Source organism: Acinonyx jubatus, chromosome C1, assembly GCF_027475565.1.
Source record: "Acinonyx jubatus isolate Ajub_Pintada_27869175 chromosome C1, VMU_Ajub_asm_v1.0, whole genome shotgun sequence".
NCBI classification, from domain to species: domain Eukaryota; kingdom Metazoa; phylum Chordata; class Mammalia; order Carnivora; family Felidae; genus Acinonyx; species Acinonyx jubatus.
This window is the reverse complement of record NC_069381.1, coordinates 147,932,683-147,948,995: the sequence shown is the minus strand read 5'-3', so window position 1 is coordinate 147,948,995 and position 16,313 is coordinate 147,932,683. Positions and strand designations below refer to the sequence as shown.

Genomic DNA, 16,313 nt, shown 5'->3' with positions numbered 1-16,313 from the left:
TTGGGAGCCTGTGGAACAATTACTTTTCCAAATGTCTTCATTGGCAATAGTATGCTGCCATATGGCTAAGTATAGCATGCAGGTGTCACAGATGAAATCTTCCAGAAGCTTTCATGGCCTTACAAAGCCAAACAACTTGCTTTGGGAACACTATGTACTTAATAAGGAAAGTTAGATTTTGGTCCACATGTGTCTTAAGGAGCATGAGTTATTTAGAATGAAAAAGGATATATCTACATAAAGGAACATTTTGTTTTCTTTTTAGCATTAAGCACAGCTGTATATGGAACAAAGTATCAGATGTAGGCTTTTACCTTTTAAAAATTATTCTCCTTGAAAGTTCACATTTTTGACCCACGTTTGCTATAGCTTTCCATGGTCTACTATGGAGAAAACGTATAACAGTAATAGGACTTTTGAGTTCTACCTGTTATCTTATCAATGACTGTATAACAACTTGCTTGAGTTCTTTGTGACTCATTTTCTCCATAAGAAGGGGATACTTTCTGTTCCAAAAAGCTCTAAGTATATTTGGTGATGAAATGGATTCTAGAAGGACCAGGTGTTTAAGAATTCTAAAAGGTATTATTTTCTCCCTTAGTTTCTATACATGTTTAAATTCCTGTGATTGAATTTAGTAAATAGGAAACAGGAACATGTACACCCACAATCTAAATGACTGAGAAAGAAGTTGATAAACAAGACCATATTTAGCAAGCATTTTAATTTGGGGAAGAGACTGGACAAAGAGAAGAAAAAGAACATCAATAACGCTGAACTTCAGTGAACTGTATTTATTAGCATCCATATTGTTCTCTAGTTAATAGACATATAACATTTTGTATTCTACAGAATAACTGTCATCTATGTTCCCATTTATGAAAACATTCTAAAAATAGCACTCTGAATTCTTCAAAGCAGAGACCATTGGTGCCAGATAATTGAGTGCACTAATTTTAGCGGATCCGTATGTATGTATGCACATATATGTATGAATGTACATAGTGGTAGCATCTCTAGAGCTTTTTGTTTGCTGGGGGTCAACAGTGAGTTGTAAACACATACACATTTGAGTGTAACTACTAGAAATAAGATGGTTTGAAGCAAAAACTATTAAAAAAGGAAGTCTCCTGAAATGAATTATGCTGTGTAGTCCCACAGAGGCAATTGAATGGATTGTGGCTTCTGAGGACAATACGACAGAAAAATTTCAAGGAAATCTCACCAAAAGTATTTTAGTGACTTATGGCATGGAACAGCTCATCATAGACAGAACTTCAAGTAGTCTCTTCAACTTATGGTTCACATTTTCGTAAGAAAGAACCGGCTAGCTAGTCAAGAAAGGGTGGCAGTAATTGCTTTCTCAGTCAGTGGGAAAATAAGAAAATGAAAAACAGGATAACTTAAGAAAGGCAAACTCATTTTGTACCTTCTGGAACCTCTCAGTTTGAAGTCAAAACTAAACATCATGTTTCCTTCAGAAGCAACAAACAAATTGTTTTCTTCATAATGGAGCATTATCTCCTATAAAGAAAAATAAAACAATGTTATTTACATGTTTAATGTTTAAAAAAGAAATAAAGACTAGCAGTCGCCAGAGTGATGGGACAATGGATAAAGAACAGACCCAAAGATTCTCTTCCCTCTTCCAAACCTCCACCCTGCAAGGCCCCCCAGAGAGGAGAATGCAGAAGCAGATCAGAGCTGGGAGGCTAGAGCTCTTGGAAACTTAATCTCCCACTCTTTCAGAGTTTGAATCCTGGGAGGTTGACTGGCAGCCTCACTCTGGCCTTCTGGCTATTTCTGGAAAGACTCAAAGAACTTCTTTAAGTCATATGATTTGGCTGTTAAAGATCTTGACACAAAATCCTTCTTTGACCTGGGACAAGGTGAAGAATCAAGGAATGAATTATCTAAAGGAGCATGAACATTTCTGCTTGCCCCAGTGTCCTTTTCCTGAGAGGTGCTGTGCTTGGAATCTCAGGTGCATTTTTGGGCCAAACCTGGTGATTCACCTTCACTACCTCTGTGGAAGAACATAGCCTAGTCTCCTCCCATCTCTGCCTGTTCATTCCAAGCAGAGCCACTATGTAGGGCCCGGTTCAGCCAACCTTCCCTTTGTACAAATCTACAAATTTGTTCTGTTTTGAGTAAGACATTCTAGGCAGGCAATGGACAAGAAAAATCACTGTGGTGCTTGCTTCTCTGTCTCTGCATGAGACTAAATTCTTTAACTGGCTTCTGGAGAAGTACAGCTCTCTGCCCAAAGGGTTTGCTCAGGTTGATTATCATACACCTTGTTGAGAAATAAAATCATCAGGTTGATTATCATATACCTGGATGAGAAATAAAATCATCTTGAATGGTTTAAAAATTGCAATAAACTTTGTTATTTAAATATTAACAATGTTACTTCATCTTTATCTAAGTAGAGTGACTGTAGCTGGGATTGTTAACTATCCCCATAAATACAGGGCTTAAGTATCTATCTTGGATGGATGAGGAAGGAAATGGGTTTCAATTCCCAGGGGGAAGACAGAGATATAGTGTGGGGCAGTATGAACAGCAATGGCCTTGAAGATTAACTGGTTCAAGTTGAGGACAGACTCAGTCACACCTGGGCTGTTTGACTTTGGCTAACTTACTTTCTGAGAAAACTTTTTGAACTTCCATCCCTTCCTCTATAAACTGGGGATAATAATACCAGTGCCATTGGGTTGTTGTGAGACTTGAGTAAATAAATCAACTAGAACAAGACCTGGTACATGGTAAATGATCAAGAAATGGTGACTATATTTATAGTATTAAGATGGAAGACATAAAACCATTAAAAATAGAAAGATTTAAATATCAGCAAGTGTTATCAGGGCTATGAGATTATGGGAAACTTTATTTTCTCCTTCATTTTTCTTTTTATTAAATAACAAGCATGATGAGTGAAGTTTATGATTGATTTTCTATATATTGCATGTCTGTATTTCTATCTATCCCTCTATGTCCTTCCTATGCATACATATAGAGATTTGAATGCATGCAGTATTTTGGGCTGAAATGAGTGCTTGCTCTGGAGAAAAAACTAAGACCCCAGCAATGACACTCTGGAGTGGGGTGGAGACTCTGGTACGGGCTTCAGAGATCTTGAGGCTAGTTCAGTATTTCCTCCAAGTTAACCGGGGAGCTTTTGCCTTAGCTCCATTTTTTTTCCTTCATAAAATGCGATCAGAGGGTGTGATTATGAAAGTCTCTTTGTGCTCTGAAGTGACACAATTCTATGTGGATCACAAAGAGAGAAAACAACCATTTCTACCTCTCCAAGTCTTACTTGGGAATCCCTAAATGGAAGGTAGAATGTATACGTTGAATTGAGTTTCACATGGAGAAGATTATTCCCAATAAATTTCCTATCTCCAGGCTTATGGGAAGAGAAGAGGAAGATCTTGTGGTGTTATTCTGAAGTTTCTGATTCTCTTGGTCATTCATAATCACATAGATGTAACTATAGGCTTTTTTTTTTTTTGGTCAGAGTCTCCACATAGACATCCACCTAGTGAAGGTCGGTTCTGCCCGCTTTGTTAAGTGGGTGCCTGGTCTGCTCTGCTCTATTTCACTGAACTAATAAATCATGAATATTTTTCTTAGCCATTTAAAAGTCATTTCCTCTCATTTTCCCTGGGCACCAGAGGCAATCTTATACATAAAGGCTGGTGTGTGTGTGTGTGTGTGTGTGTGTGTGTGTTGTGTTGTGTTTGTATGTTTTGATTGCTGCCTTCAAAAATAGTATACAATAGCAAACAACTGCATAGAGATTTTTCAAACCAAAATTTATCAATGACCTAAACTCTAGCAGTGTATTCATCAAAAAGCAAAGATATATGACTTGTATTACTTAACCTTTCCACACCACCTGCTTCTTATTATATTTTTTATTTCATATTCAACTTCTTATTTGAAATTCAAACAACTTATTATAATCATGTGTCCGCTTTCTGAACAGAGGTGGAACGTTCTAAAATCCGGTGTTTTATGTATAGAAATTGCTTTTAGGGATGCCTGGGTGGCTCAGTTGGTTAAGTATCCAACTCCTGATTTTGACTCAGGTCATGATCTTGTGGTTTGTGAAATTGAGCCCCACATTGAGCTCCACACTGAGCATGGGGACTGCTTGGGATTCTTTCTCTCCCTCTCTCTCTCTGTCCCTCCCCTGCTCACACATTTTCTCTCTCTCTATTGAAAATAAAAAGTTAAAAAATGCCTTTACAGTAATTCATCTATTCAACAATAAGTAAATATTTATTTATTGAATGCCAATATTTCTACAGATTTCTAGATATCAGGGATATGTCAGTGAGCAGAGGAGAGTGTAATGTCTTCCTTCATGGAGCTTAGACTTCTAGTATGTCTGGGGGTGGGGAGGAAGAGACACAGGCAGCAAATACTAATATTGTATATTAGACTGTGAGGAGTGGTGTAGAGAAGAAGCAGAGCAGGAAGATAGCAAGTTCCAAGAGTGTGTGTGTGTGTGTGTGTGTGTGTGTGTGTGCTGTAGGCAAGGGGGGAGGAGTTCAAATTTAAATAAGAGTATGGGGAAAGACTCTGCTGTCAAGGTGACTTTGGAACAAAGATCTGCAGGAGGTAAGGGAGAGGGTGGGGGTGGAGGGTGGGTAACTAGTGGGAAAGCCTCCTGCTGAGAAGCGACAGTCGAGTGCAAAGGCCCCAAGGCAGGAGCTGCCTGGCCTGTTTGGGGAACAATGAAGAGGTCCATGTGGCTGGAATGGAGTAAGGGAGGTAGGAGATAAAAGTAGAAGAGAAAAGGTGCCCAGATCAGAAATACAGAAGTATTTAGGGGTGCCTGGGTGGCTCAATTGGTGAAGCATCCAACTTCAGCTCAGGTCATGATCTCACGGTTTGTGAGTTTGAGCCCCGCGTCACGCTCTGTGCTGACAGCTCAGAGCCTGAAGCCTGCTTTGGATTCCATGTCTCTCTCTCTCTGCCCCTCCCCTGCTCGTACTCTGTCTCTCTCTCTGTCTCAAAAAAAAAAAAAAAAAAAAGAAATATGAAACTCCACACCCGAAAAACAAATAACCCAGTGACGAAATGGGCAGAAAACATGAATAGACACTTCTCTAAAGAAGACATCCAGATGACCAACAGGCACATGAAAAGATGCTCAACGTCGCTCCTTATCAGGGAAATACAAATCAAAACCACACTCAGATATCACCTCACACCAGAGTGGCCAAAATGAACAAATCAGGAGACTATAGATGCTGGAGAGGATGTGGAGAAACGGGAACCCTCTTGCACTGTTGGTAGGAATGCAAACTGGTACAGCCACTCTGGAAAACAGTGTGGAGGTTCCTCAGAAAATTAAAAATAGACCTACCCCATGACCCAGCAATAGCACTGCTAGGAATTGACCCAAGGGATACAGGAGTACTGATGCATAGGGGCACCTGTACCCCAATGTTTATAGCAGCACTCTCAACAATAGCCAAATTATGGAAAGAGCCTAAATGTCCATCAACTGATGAATGGATAAAGAAATTGTGGTTTATATACACGATGGAGTACTACATGGCAATAAAAAGAACGAAATATGGCCCTTTGTAGCAACGTGGATGGAACTGGAGAGTGTGATGCTAAGTGAAATAAGCCATACAGAGAAAGACAGATACCATATGTTTTCACTCTTATGTGGATCCTGAGAAATTTAACAGAAACCCATGGGGGAGGGGAAGGAAAAAAAAAAAAGAGGTTAGAGTGGGAGAGAGCCAAAGCATAAGAGACTCTTAAAAACTGAGAACAAACTGAGGGTTGATGGGGGGTGGGAGGGAGGGGAGGGTGGGTGATGGGTATTGAGGAGGGCACCTTTTGGGATGAGCACTGGGTGTTGTATGGAAACCAATTTGACAATAAATTTCATATATTGAAAAAAAAAAAGAAAAAGAAATGACCAATTAGTATAATTACTAGACACAGGGGCAATATCCATAAACAAAACAGATGAAAAACTCCTATTCCTGGAGTTGATATTCTTTTTGTTTTAATTTTTCAATGTTTATTTTTTTCTTTTTCTTTAAAAAAATATTTTTTAATGTTTATTTATTTTTGACAGAGAGAGACAGAGCATGAGTGGGGGAGGGGCAGAGAGAGAGGGAGACACAGAATCCAAAGCAGGCTCCAGGCTCTGAGCTGTCAGCACAGAGCCTGACGCAGGGCTCAAACTCACAGACTGCGAGATCATGACCTGAGCCGAAGTCGGATTTTCAACCGACTGTGCCAACCAGGTGCCCTTATTTTTTCTTTTTCTAAATATAATTTGTCAAGTTAGGTAACATACAATGTATACAGTGTACTCTTGGCTTGGGGGAATAGATTCCCATGATTCATCGCTTACATACAACACCCAGTGCTCATCCCAACAAGTGTCATCCTCAATGCCCATCACCCATTTTCCCCTCCCTCCCACTTCCTCATCAACCCTCAGTTTGTTCTCTGTATTTAGGAGTCTTTTATGGTTTGCCTCCCTCTCTGTTTGAAACTGTTTTTTCCCCTTCTCTTTCCCCCATGGGCACTATCAGCAATAGCCAAATTATGGAAAGAGCCCAAATGTCCATCAACTGATGAATGGATAAAAAAGATGTGGTTTACATATACAGTAGAATACTACGTGGCAATGAGAAAGAATGAAATCTTGCCATTTGCAACAATGTGGATAGAACTGGAGGGTATTATGCTAAGTGAAATAAGTCAGTCAGAGAAAGACAGATATCATATGTTTTCATTCATATGTGGAATTTTTAATGTTTATTTTTGAGAGAGAAAGAGAGAAAGAGCATGCGAGCACAAACAGGGGAGGGGCAAAGAGAAAGGAAGACAGAATCTGAAGCAGGCTGCAAGTTCTGAGCTGTCAGCAGAGAGCCTGACTTGGGGTTTGAACTCACAAGTGAGATCATGACCTGAGCCGAAATCAGAGGTTCAACCGACTGAGCCACCCAGGAACCCCTAGAGTTGATATTCTAATGAGGGGAGACAGTAAACAAAACAAAACCCAAAAAGTGACAGTATAATATGCCAGGAGGGATAAATGCAAAGGGAGAGAAATAGAGGATGCTGGGGCAGGGTGTGTGGGTGCTTAGTAGTTCACTGTTACCTAGAATGATCTTGGAAGAAAACTTCCTGAGACTAAAGCCTAAACTCTTGGTTCCTTATGTATTATTCAGTTCTTAGCATCAGTATGAGTAACTAATATTAAATCGTTGAAAATGATCTGGCTAAATATTCTTTCAACAAATATGTTTTATTTATGTTTTGCGTACCAAGGACTGTAATAGTTGAAATCTGTCTAAACGGTAATAGCTTCTAGGGTGTAGTTTGAACCGTATACAAAAGAGGATGTTCTAATCTAAAGCCGAGTGTGCTCAACGCATGATGGGCAAAAGGCCATGGTATCTTGGGTGTTCTTTAGGTTGAGGCTTTGCATAGATTCTGGGATGGAGGTAAGATATTAGTCTATGTTCTAATTTTTTTTTTTTTTATGAGACCAGCAAGTCTGACTCCAACTCAATAACTCACTTTAGATAAACCTATTTTCAGCTTTGTTTGGAAGATGTAAGTCTTGGTCATTCTTTACTGTCCATTACTTTAGATGACTAGTGGTATGGTCCAACAATTGAACCAGAGATATATATATATTCAGTCACTAGCAGCAGTTGACGTATATTTCTGCATTATGCCTGTCCTTGGCAAAGGATGCTTCAGATGCTCCCTTTGCTGCCGTGGTGTCAATTTGATAAACGGACAGGCTTCCTTCCCAGCAGGGCTGGTGTGGCTCCAGGTTGCAGCACTGCCCACTTCAGTAGTCTGCAGGCCGTTCGTTGTTCCTGCCTCCTGTGAGCGCACAGAATCCATTCCGAGTGCACCAGGGCATTCCAAAAGATGCTCAGGCTGACAGCATCACACCAGTACAAGGAGAAAATAAAGTTTTGTTCTGTTCTGTTAAACGTCTCTGCAGGCTCTACAGAGACATATTGCCAGAAGAGTAAAAGGAAAGTTAATTCTGTCCATGGCAGAGTTATCTTGAAAATTTACTGCCAGCACCTTGCAACAGATATATTTGTATAGTTTAGCTTTTCTTTCAAGCAATATTTCGGACTCAGTGGTCATTCATTCCTGTGTTGGATGTTTAAAAGGGAGAAACAAGGAAAATAGTGTATTAATGAGCACAGTTTTTAAAGGTAAAGAGAGTGAAAGAGGACATGCCAAATCATGGAGACTAAAGGAAGGGTAGCCAGAGAAAACCAGTTGGTTGAGCATCTGACTTTGGCTCAGGTCAAGATCTTATGGTTTGTGAGTTCAAGCCCCGCATCAGGCTCCGTGTTGACAGCTCGGAGCCCGGAGCCTGCTTCGGCTTCTGTGTCTCCCTCTCTCTCTCTGTCCCTCCTCTGCTCTTGCTTTGTCTCTCGCTCTCTCTCTCACTCTCTGTCAAAAATAAACATTACAAAATTAAAAAAATTTTTTTCTTAAATATTATAAAAATTAATGAACATCATCATTATACTAGACTTACCTATGCATTTTACTGGTTTTAATATTTACCACTGTGTTTTGTATACCATGTATTCCATCACCTTGAGTTCTTTTTGCAGTTTCCTCTGATTAGAGAGTTCCTCAAGCAATGCTACTGGACAGTCTATGCTGTTGTGGGACTTTTGGAAATCCTTACATACCTGAAAATGTCTGTCACTTGCTGTCACACCAGGGTAGTTTGGCTACAGACTCATAGAGTCACATTCTTCTCGCTTGCGTCCTTTGCAAACAGTACTGTTTTCTAGTTTTTAGTGTAACAGATGAGATTTTTCAGTGCTGGCCTGATTTTTTTTCCTTTCCAGGTGAACTGCTATTATTATTATAGTTATTTTCTGCTTGGAAGCTTGAAGGGTTTTATCTTTATCCCTGAGACTCAGAAATTTTACCAGGATGCATTTAAATACTTGTACTTTTTTTTCAGTATTCTACCCCAGCTGTAGGCTATTTCGTCAGATAGTCTCAATACTACTTTTGGAGATGTCTTAGCTTAGGTTCTTTCAAAAAAGCAGAGCCTGAGACATTGACTTGGTGTCATTTATTTTGGGGAAATTATCACAGAGAATAAGATGAGGGGACTTGGAAGAGTAAAATGTTCCTTCCCTGGAAGGAAAGCCAGTCTCAGTGTGCCTTATTAGTTGGATACCAACAGGGCAACTAGGGCTTAATCCCCCTGAGGCTGTGCCTCAGAATTATCCACCTAAGGTAGGAGAAGAAAAGTATTTATCCACCAGTTTCCATGCCCCCATTGGCCAAAGGTTGCGTCATATTGTCCTCATACGTCTGGGTTTGCACATTTATCCCCAGGCTTTGGGTCTCTTAGTTAGTTGTTTTACCTTCGTTAGGCCGTGCTTGCTGAAATTGCATGAAAGCACTGACAGAAGCCCCGGTGACTTTTGTGGGTTTAGAGCTTTATTCCTTCAAACCACTACTGTGTAGCAAATACTTAATTTCTGAATGCTCATCAGGGTCAGTGTGTCAACTCCCTTCTTAGTTGGTGCATCTATTTGAGAAGCCCTAAATGACAAAATAGTAGTCATAGCTTTAAATTCCGTGGAATTTAAAGTGGAAGCCCTTCTGCCTTTCTGTGTTCTCTGGTGGAATCCTCCTCCCCTACCCTCCATCTTCACCCCCAGTACCAGGACTCAGAACTTTTAACCCAGCAGAGCCTAAGGCTATAGGGATGGGAAGCCCACATTCTGAAAGTGGGTCACTAGGAATGATGACGAGACGAGCTAATATTACTTCCATCCCTTGGTTTTTGGACTCATGTACTCTAGTTACGCTTCACCATGTATTGGCTAGAGGTTCACTAAATATACAGAGTCCTGGAGGACAGAATTCAATCTTCCCTAATGTGGTCCCCGAGGAGGCTCCTTCACTGGGCTTAACATAGGGATATTTCATCATTCTGCTAGGCTGGCTTCTTCCTGGTGATGTGGTGTAAGGTGGGATCTGAGGATTCTCTAGTCATGCACTCTTTTCATTTGCTTTTGCTATAAAATATGTCCCTTGGTCTGAGTCAATTTTGTTGGGATCCTAAGATGGTATATCATATACTCTTCAAGCCTCAGATGATGCTAGCTGAGGCAGCAGGGATAGGAAACACAAAGTCATGATGAAAGTAGGTGTAAACTCTGGCAAGGATATATTGCTGCCCTTCTAAGATGTCAATTATTTGTCACCCAAGTGATTGGCCATCTTGAGGGATGTTTCTATATTGAGGCACCATATTGTATCTCTGCTGCAGAAATTCAGCGATAGCTCTCTCTTAGTGAGAGAGAGCCCATGCTGTGACCTATGCATGGCCTCCATTTCTGTCATCAAGGCTGCTTCATTCATAAGACTATAGTGCAACCACTGGGGTGTCTAGTCAGAGGCTGACTGATAGCCACTGGACAAGTCAGCCTATTCTCCTAATTTCCCAGTACCTCTATGAATGCTCTGGAATGCTCTCCAGTAGGCATTAACATAAGACACAAATACCCATACATGCTTTGGGCCTTCTGCCAAAGAATCATCCACAAGCCTGTTCCTCAGACTTCCTTGTGTGTTTTCAAGCCTCTGATTGTGTTTCTTTCAAAGTCCTGACCAATCAGCAAAGCCCTCTGACAGCCCCAAGGTCTGTGTGTATCTGTGCTTTAGGCAGTTTCTCCCTGCAGACAGGTGTATAGCCAAGCGTGTGGCTTAGAGTTATACCAATTGGGAAAACTTGTCTTTTTTGCTGCCTTTCAGGGCACCTTTGACTGGGGTTTGATTGTGGTGGCAGTCTATTATCACTTATCGTAAGTATTTTGGGCTAATCCATCTGTGTACCAGGCTCAAATATTTTCTCCTTTATGAATTAGTCATAGGGAAGCCTCCATGACAGCATGTAAAGTCACATGACAGTTGAAGCCACCTGCTTATGCAACTTCGTTGTGCTCTCTGGCCCTGCTCAGCACAATCCTCAATGTATTACTTACAATATACAGTGATTGTTTCTGTCCCTGGATGACCTGATGACTGTGGGTCTCATAATCCCAACTTCTCATAGGCAGCTCCAGCTGCATAGTCACATTGGATGTCCTAGCCTCTACTAGGGCCCAAAAGCATGCCAGGTAAGTAGTTCTCTCCCTTTGAATGTTTGGCTTTGCTCATTAACAGAGATTCTGCACAGCATCCTAGGATACCTCTAGCACCATCCATCTTCTAGGTCATACTGTCTGAGCATCAGGGCAGCTTGTACTATGGTCTGGACCTGCTACAGGATCTTCTCTTGCTCTGGGCAGTATATATCACACCTAAAAATGGCAGCTTTCCAAGACACCAATAAATGGTCCACAGTGTATTACCATGTGTGGTATGAGCTGACACTGGCATCTGAACAAGTTTACTGTGCAGTGCCTCTTTCTTAGTGGTGGGAGGTATAGGTGCACCAATTTGTCATTTGTATTAAACAAGATTTTTCTCACATGTTCCGATTCACTGGATCTTCAAAAACATCACCCATGTAGTAGGTCCTCGAAACCTTGAAGGCTTTATTATCTAAGCTATGGCACGTACATGTCTGACCACGGCACCCTAAATACTTACCACTTCCGCCTCACCAGGTCCGATTACTGTGATACCACCAGTGTGGTCACCCAGAATCATGCTGATTCTGTGGAATATCAAGGCCATTAAGGTCCTTGTGGACTATATTGTGACAGACAGCAGGAGATTTAACCTAGTCCTAAGGTAAGATAGCAGTGTACTCTACTGTCTTTTTGACATGACCACAAAGTGCTTTTGTTCCTTATTATTCATGGGGATTGAGAAAATGCATTCGTCTGCTCAAAAGCTGTGTGTTACGTGCCAAAGTTGTGATAATCAGTTGTAGTAAAGACCATATCTACTATAGCACTTGTGATTGTAGCCACCACCTGGTTTTATTTTGGGCCAGTCATTCACCATGATCCTTCTAGCTTTTGAAGAGGCCAAATAGGTGGGTTGAATGGTAACATGCCTTCATCCTTCGAATCTTTGTTAGTGGTGCTAATTTCTGGAGTTCCACCTGTGATGTAGCACTGCGGTTTTAGGGACTTTTCCTTATCCTTTTCAAACACAGTAGCTTTTATTCCATTGGCCAAGGAACTAATCTTGATTACACTATGGTAATGGGCAATAACTGCACAGATGGTCTGTGGACCCATGGGGCCACTAGGAGATGGATGTGGGCCAGGATTCCATTCATTGTCTGGCTTATATAAGCCTTGCTCTAATGAAGGGCAATGGCACTTCAGATTCCTTGCTATCAGAGTCAGCTCAGACCCTGTGCCCAATAGCCCTTGAATAGTCTGAGTATTCTTTCCCCAGTACATACTTATTCTGATAACTAGTTTCAGGTCCTTTGGGGAAACATTAGGGGATATTTATTGTATACATTTGCAGTGGTGGTGCAGGCTACTTCCTCAAGGGGACCCAGCCTCTTTATTAGTCAATGAGCTCTGGATCTGAGACTGAGCTCTGAGTCTGAGAATTGACTTAGATCTAGAGAATGAGTGAGTGAGTGTGATTTTCCATTTGGTGGCTGATACCAGTTTTTTGTTTTTTGTTTTTTTTGCTTGCCAGATTGCACCTTCTGGTTATACAGCTAAAACTCTAGTTGGCTGCCCTTCCCTCTTGGTTCCATGATCTATTAATAATTGCCACAGATCCCTATGGGTCAAGGCACTCTGTCCCTCTGACCATCCTGCCCATTTCAATAATTATATCCACTCTCTTTCTGCAAAGACAAAACAGCCTCAGCCATTTTAGAATTCTACCAATTCTAGCAATACCAGGGAAACCAGTTCCAATGCAGTACCTTCTAGAGTCAACAGCTACAACCAAGCTTCTCTACAATGTTGGCACTTCCCTTCATCATGCGCTCTTTATTGACTGAGTGGAAGAGTGTCCTTTGTACCTCCTCAGGGAGCATAGTCAGGTGGTGGTTTCTTTGTCTAACATTAATACACTACAACATTTCCTGAGCCTTTCAGTCTCTTCCCCAATTCTTTGCCTAAGCAGTGCTACACCTGATTTACTTTTGTAAGGTCCAAGCTTCAAGGAACAATTCCAGCAGTGTATCAGAACCAACTTTTTTCTTGCTAAGACATTGAACACTGTATCACAGAAGAATGTTCCAATGTCGGTAAACTCTCCCCTTCGTCTGCCTTAGACTCTAACCTCATATATGAGCACCCTCAAAATCTGTCACCGTATTGGTTCCCCTGATTTCTGCCTTGCAATTCTTTAGCTGTGCTGTTTTCTGGCAGAGCGGAGAGTATATATCCCCTGTGTTGGTGCTATGACCTAAACATTCCTATCATACATTCCTATCATTATAGCTCTTACTCCACAGGATAGGAACCAAGGCATGCTTCTGCTAGCTGTTTAGTATATAGCACTTAGAGAGTGGAGGAATACACTTCAGATGAGTCCAGTTTGGAGCTGTGAAAGCGATGTGTTTGAATACAAGAAGAAGAGCATATCTTATGAGGTGTTATCCTCAGATAAAGCTTTTGCAGTGTCTCTTCATCAGGGTTTCTCAACAGCAGCACTATTGGCATTTAGGCTGGATAATTCTTTATTTGGGGGGCCATCCTGTGTATTGTAAGATGTTAGCAGCCTGACCTCTATCTGCCAGATGCCAATAACACTTCTCTCCCTCAGTTGTGATAACCAAATCTCCTTGGTGAGAATCGCCGCTTGGGTGACAGGATCCAGGTTCCGTGAGGTGATGGCAGGATTCTTCAGGGTGCTGCTAAGGTGAAGTGTCATCAGGCATTCCTGTGCACATGGGGTAGCTACAGCAATGGCTGCAGAAAAAAAAAGGGGGTAGGCTAAGAAGATATGAGCCAGGGCATAAAATGTGTGTGATACAGAGGTAGACAATATGCACTCATTGCACTGAAGGGAACACTGAGCCTCAGGGAGGTTAAACAACTTAAGTTGATGCATTTAAGTTGGGTGCACTGGGCATGAAGATGAATAAGACACAATACCTCCCCTCAGGGAATTTTCAGTCCAGCAAAATGTGAAGTATTATATAATAAATAATTGCACATAGGTGTTGATGAAGTCATACAACCAGCAAACGACAGAGCTAAAAATGGAATGAGATTTATTTGACTTCCAAATGTATATTCATTTTAGCACATAGCTAATGCCTCAAGATTTTATTATGTTTATGGCATGCTAGAACTTTGGCTAAATTATTTGCATACCTGGTGTCATTTAACGTTCCTAGAAATCTAATTAAGTAGGCAGTCTCATCTCCATTTTTCAGATAACGGGGTGGCCCTTTCTTGTACACCTTCATATGACCTACACACATTATGCTTAAAGAGATGCTGCTTTGTGGAGGAGGATGACCTCAGACTGATGAAACCACTGTGCGCAAGCATGGAGACGCAGGCACAAGACAGCGGGATACGTGGCTACCCACCACAGAGCCCAGTGACCACCCGCATAGGCTCTATTTTCATCCCTCCACAGTGCAACTGATTAAGACATGGGCTGGTACCGACCGGCTCAACTCTTTTTAACAGTGGCTTGTGGAACTGTGGAAACTATCTAAAAATATATAACGAATGTGAGAGAAGTAATGTTGTTGCAAGGGAATTGATAACCGAGGATAATGGGAAGGGGAAGAAATAGCAAGTTGGAGCTAATTACCAGGGAAGCCCCCTGACACTGAGAATGGTGAGCCAGGGTAATGGTCTCCTGAGGGGAGTGGCAGAATCACCATCAGCTAGTACATTTAAAAATAGGCAACAGAGCACTGGAAACAGGACTAGTGGGAATAATCTTGCATTAGGCAGGAAAGGAGGTAATTGACTAAGTGACCTAATATTAAGAGCTTTTGCTCATGAATTTCTAAAATTCTAAAAAAATAAAACCTGATAGGCTGTATACAGAAATATGGGTACCTAATGACTGGAGATGCCTAAATATAGCCCCAAATTATTCATAAATGGAAAATGAGAGCAGCCGTGCCCCAGATGGAGCATAATATGAGGGTCAGAGGAAATGCAGGAGATGGACAGGGGAAGCGGAAGTTCTGTCAGGAGTCAGATTTCTCTGATGCAGGCAGATGGGGCTGTGCCCAAGTGTACTTGAGCTGGAAGAAGCCTGTGTTAGCTGATTGCCTAGGACTCTCTTTTTCTTTCCTCCTTTAGCTCTCCTCTACCACATGTAAGGCAGGGTTTACAAAGACCATCTTTTGTGGACTCCTACATCATCCCTGTCTTCCAAGTTTGCGCTCTCCTTTTTTAAAATTGCCGCGTGACATGATCTTGCAGTACTGCTTCCTAGTTCCTGTCCAAAGCTTGATCCAGAGCCCCAGGAAGCTTGTTAACAATGCAGGTTGCAGGATCCCACTGCATAACCATGGGATCTGGATATCTCAATATCAGATCTACGCATCTGCAATTTTAAGAAATTCCTGAGTAAGTCTGACGCACACCAGTAAGTTGGAGAAACTCTGCCTGGGGAAAAGCAAGCTGGCTAAACCAAATGAAAGCACAGGGGAGAGGAGTGCAACCCAACCCTCCTCCCCTCCTTCCTCATTTGCTCCCCCTAATTTTCCTTTACCCCTAACCAAATGAGATGTCCTTTCACTTGCACATCCCTCTTGCACATAGAAGTATGTATACACACATACTTTCATAAAGATTCTAATTTTCTCATATGTCGAGTATGCTAGCAATTAGTCCTCTTCTCTGTGTTTGTAGGTCAGGGGTTAGGTAATTACCATGTTTCTATCCTTCAGAATTGTGTGGTAAAGAATGGATTTTGTTTTTGACTATGAGTTAAGTCAAGTGTATAAAAAGTAATAAAAACAAGGCATGCAATAGAAACTTAGGTTTGTCAGCTTTGCCAGAGTGAGAAAGCACAGTCTGGAAGCAGAACGTTGAGCTTGGTGTCAAGACCTGGCTTTTGTTTCCAGCTCTACCAATAATCACATAGGAGACTTTCAGCAAGTCATGTGGCCTCCAGTTTATCTCCCCGTAAGCAGGGATAACAATCGCTTTCTTACTTCTCTCACAAAGCAGCTGAGAGAGTAAGCATGATAATATCACTCTTTAATATCAGTTTTCACTTAGGAAAGCTAAAAATGACATCAACCCTATCAACATCATCATTTCACAATCTACAAACCATTGAACAGGAGTTCAGTCTGGATTCCCCAGAGATAATTATTTTTCCTCCCACCAGGACAT

General features: G+C 41.4%; 1 long non-coding RNA gene across 2 annotated transcripts in view; it reads left to right on the top strand.

Annotated features, from left to right (window-relative positions):
• The window catches only part of LOC128314040 (uncharacterized), a 158,492-nt gene that overhangs the window by 52,314 nt on the left and 89,865 nt on the right, over positions 1–16,313 (top strand). The gene's annotated exons all lie outside the window — the stretch shown is intronic.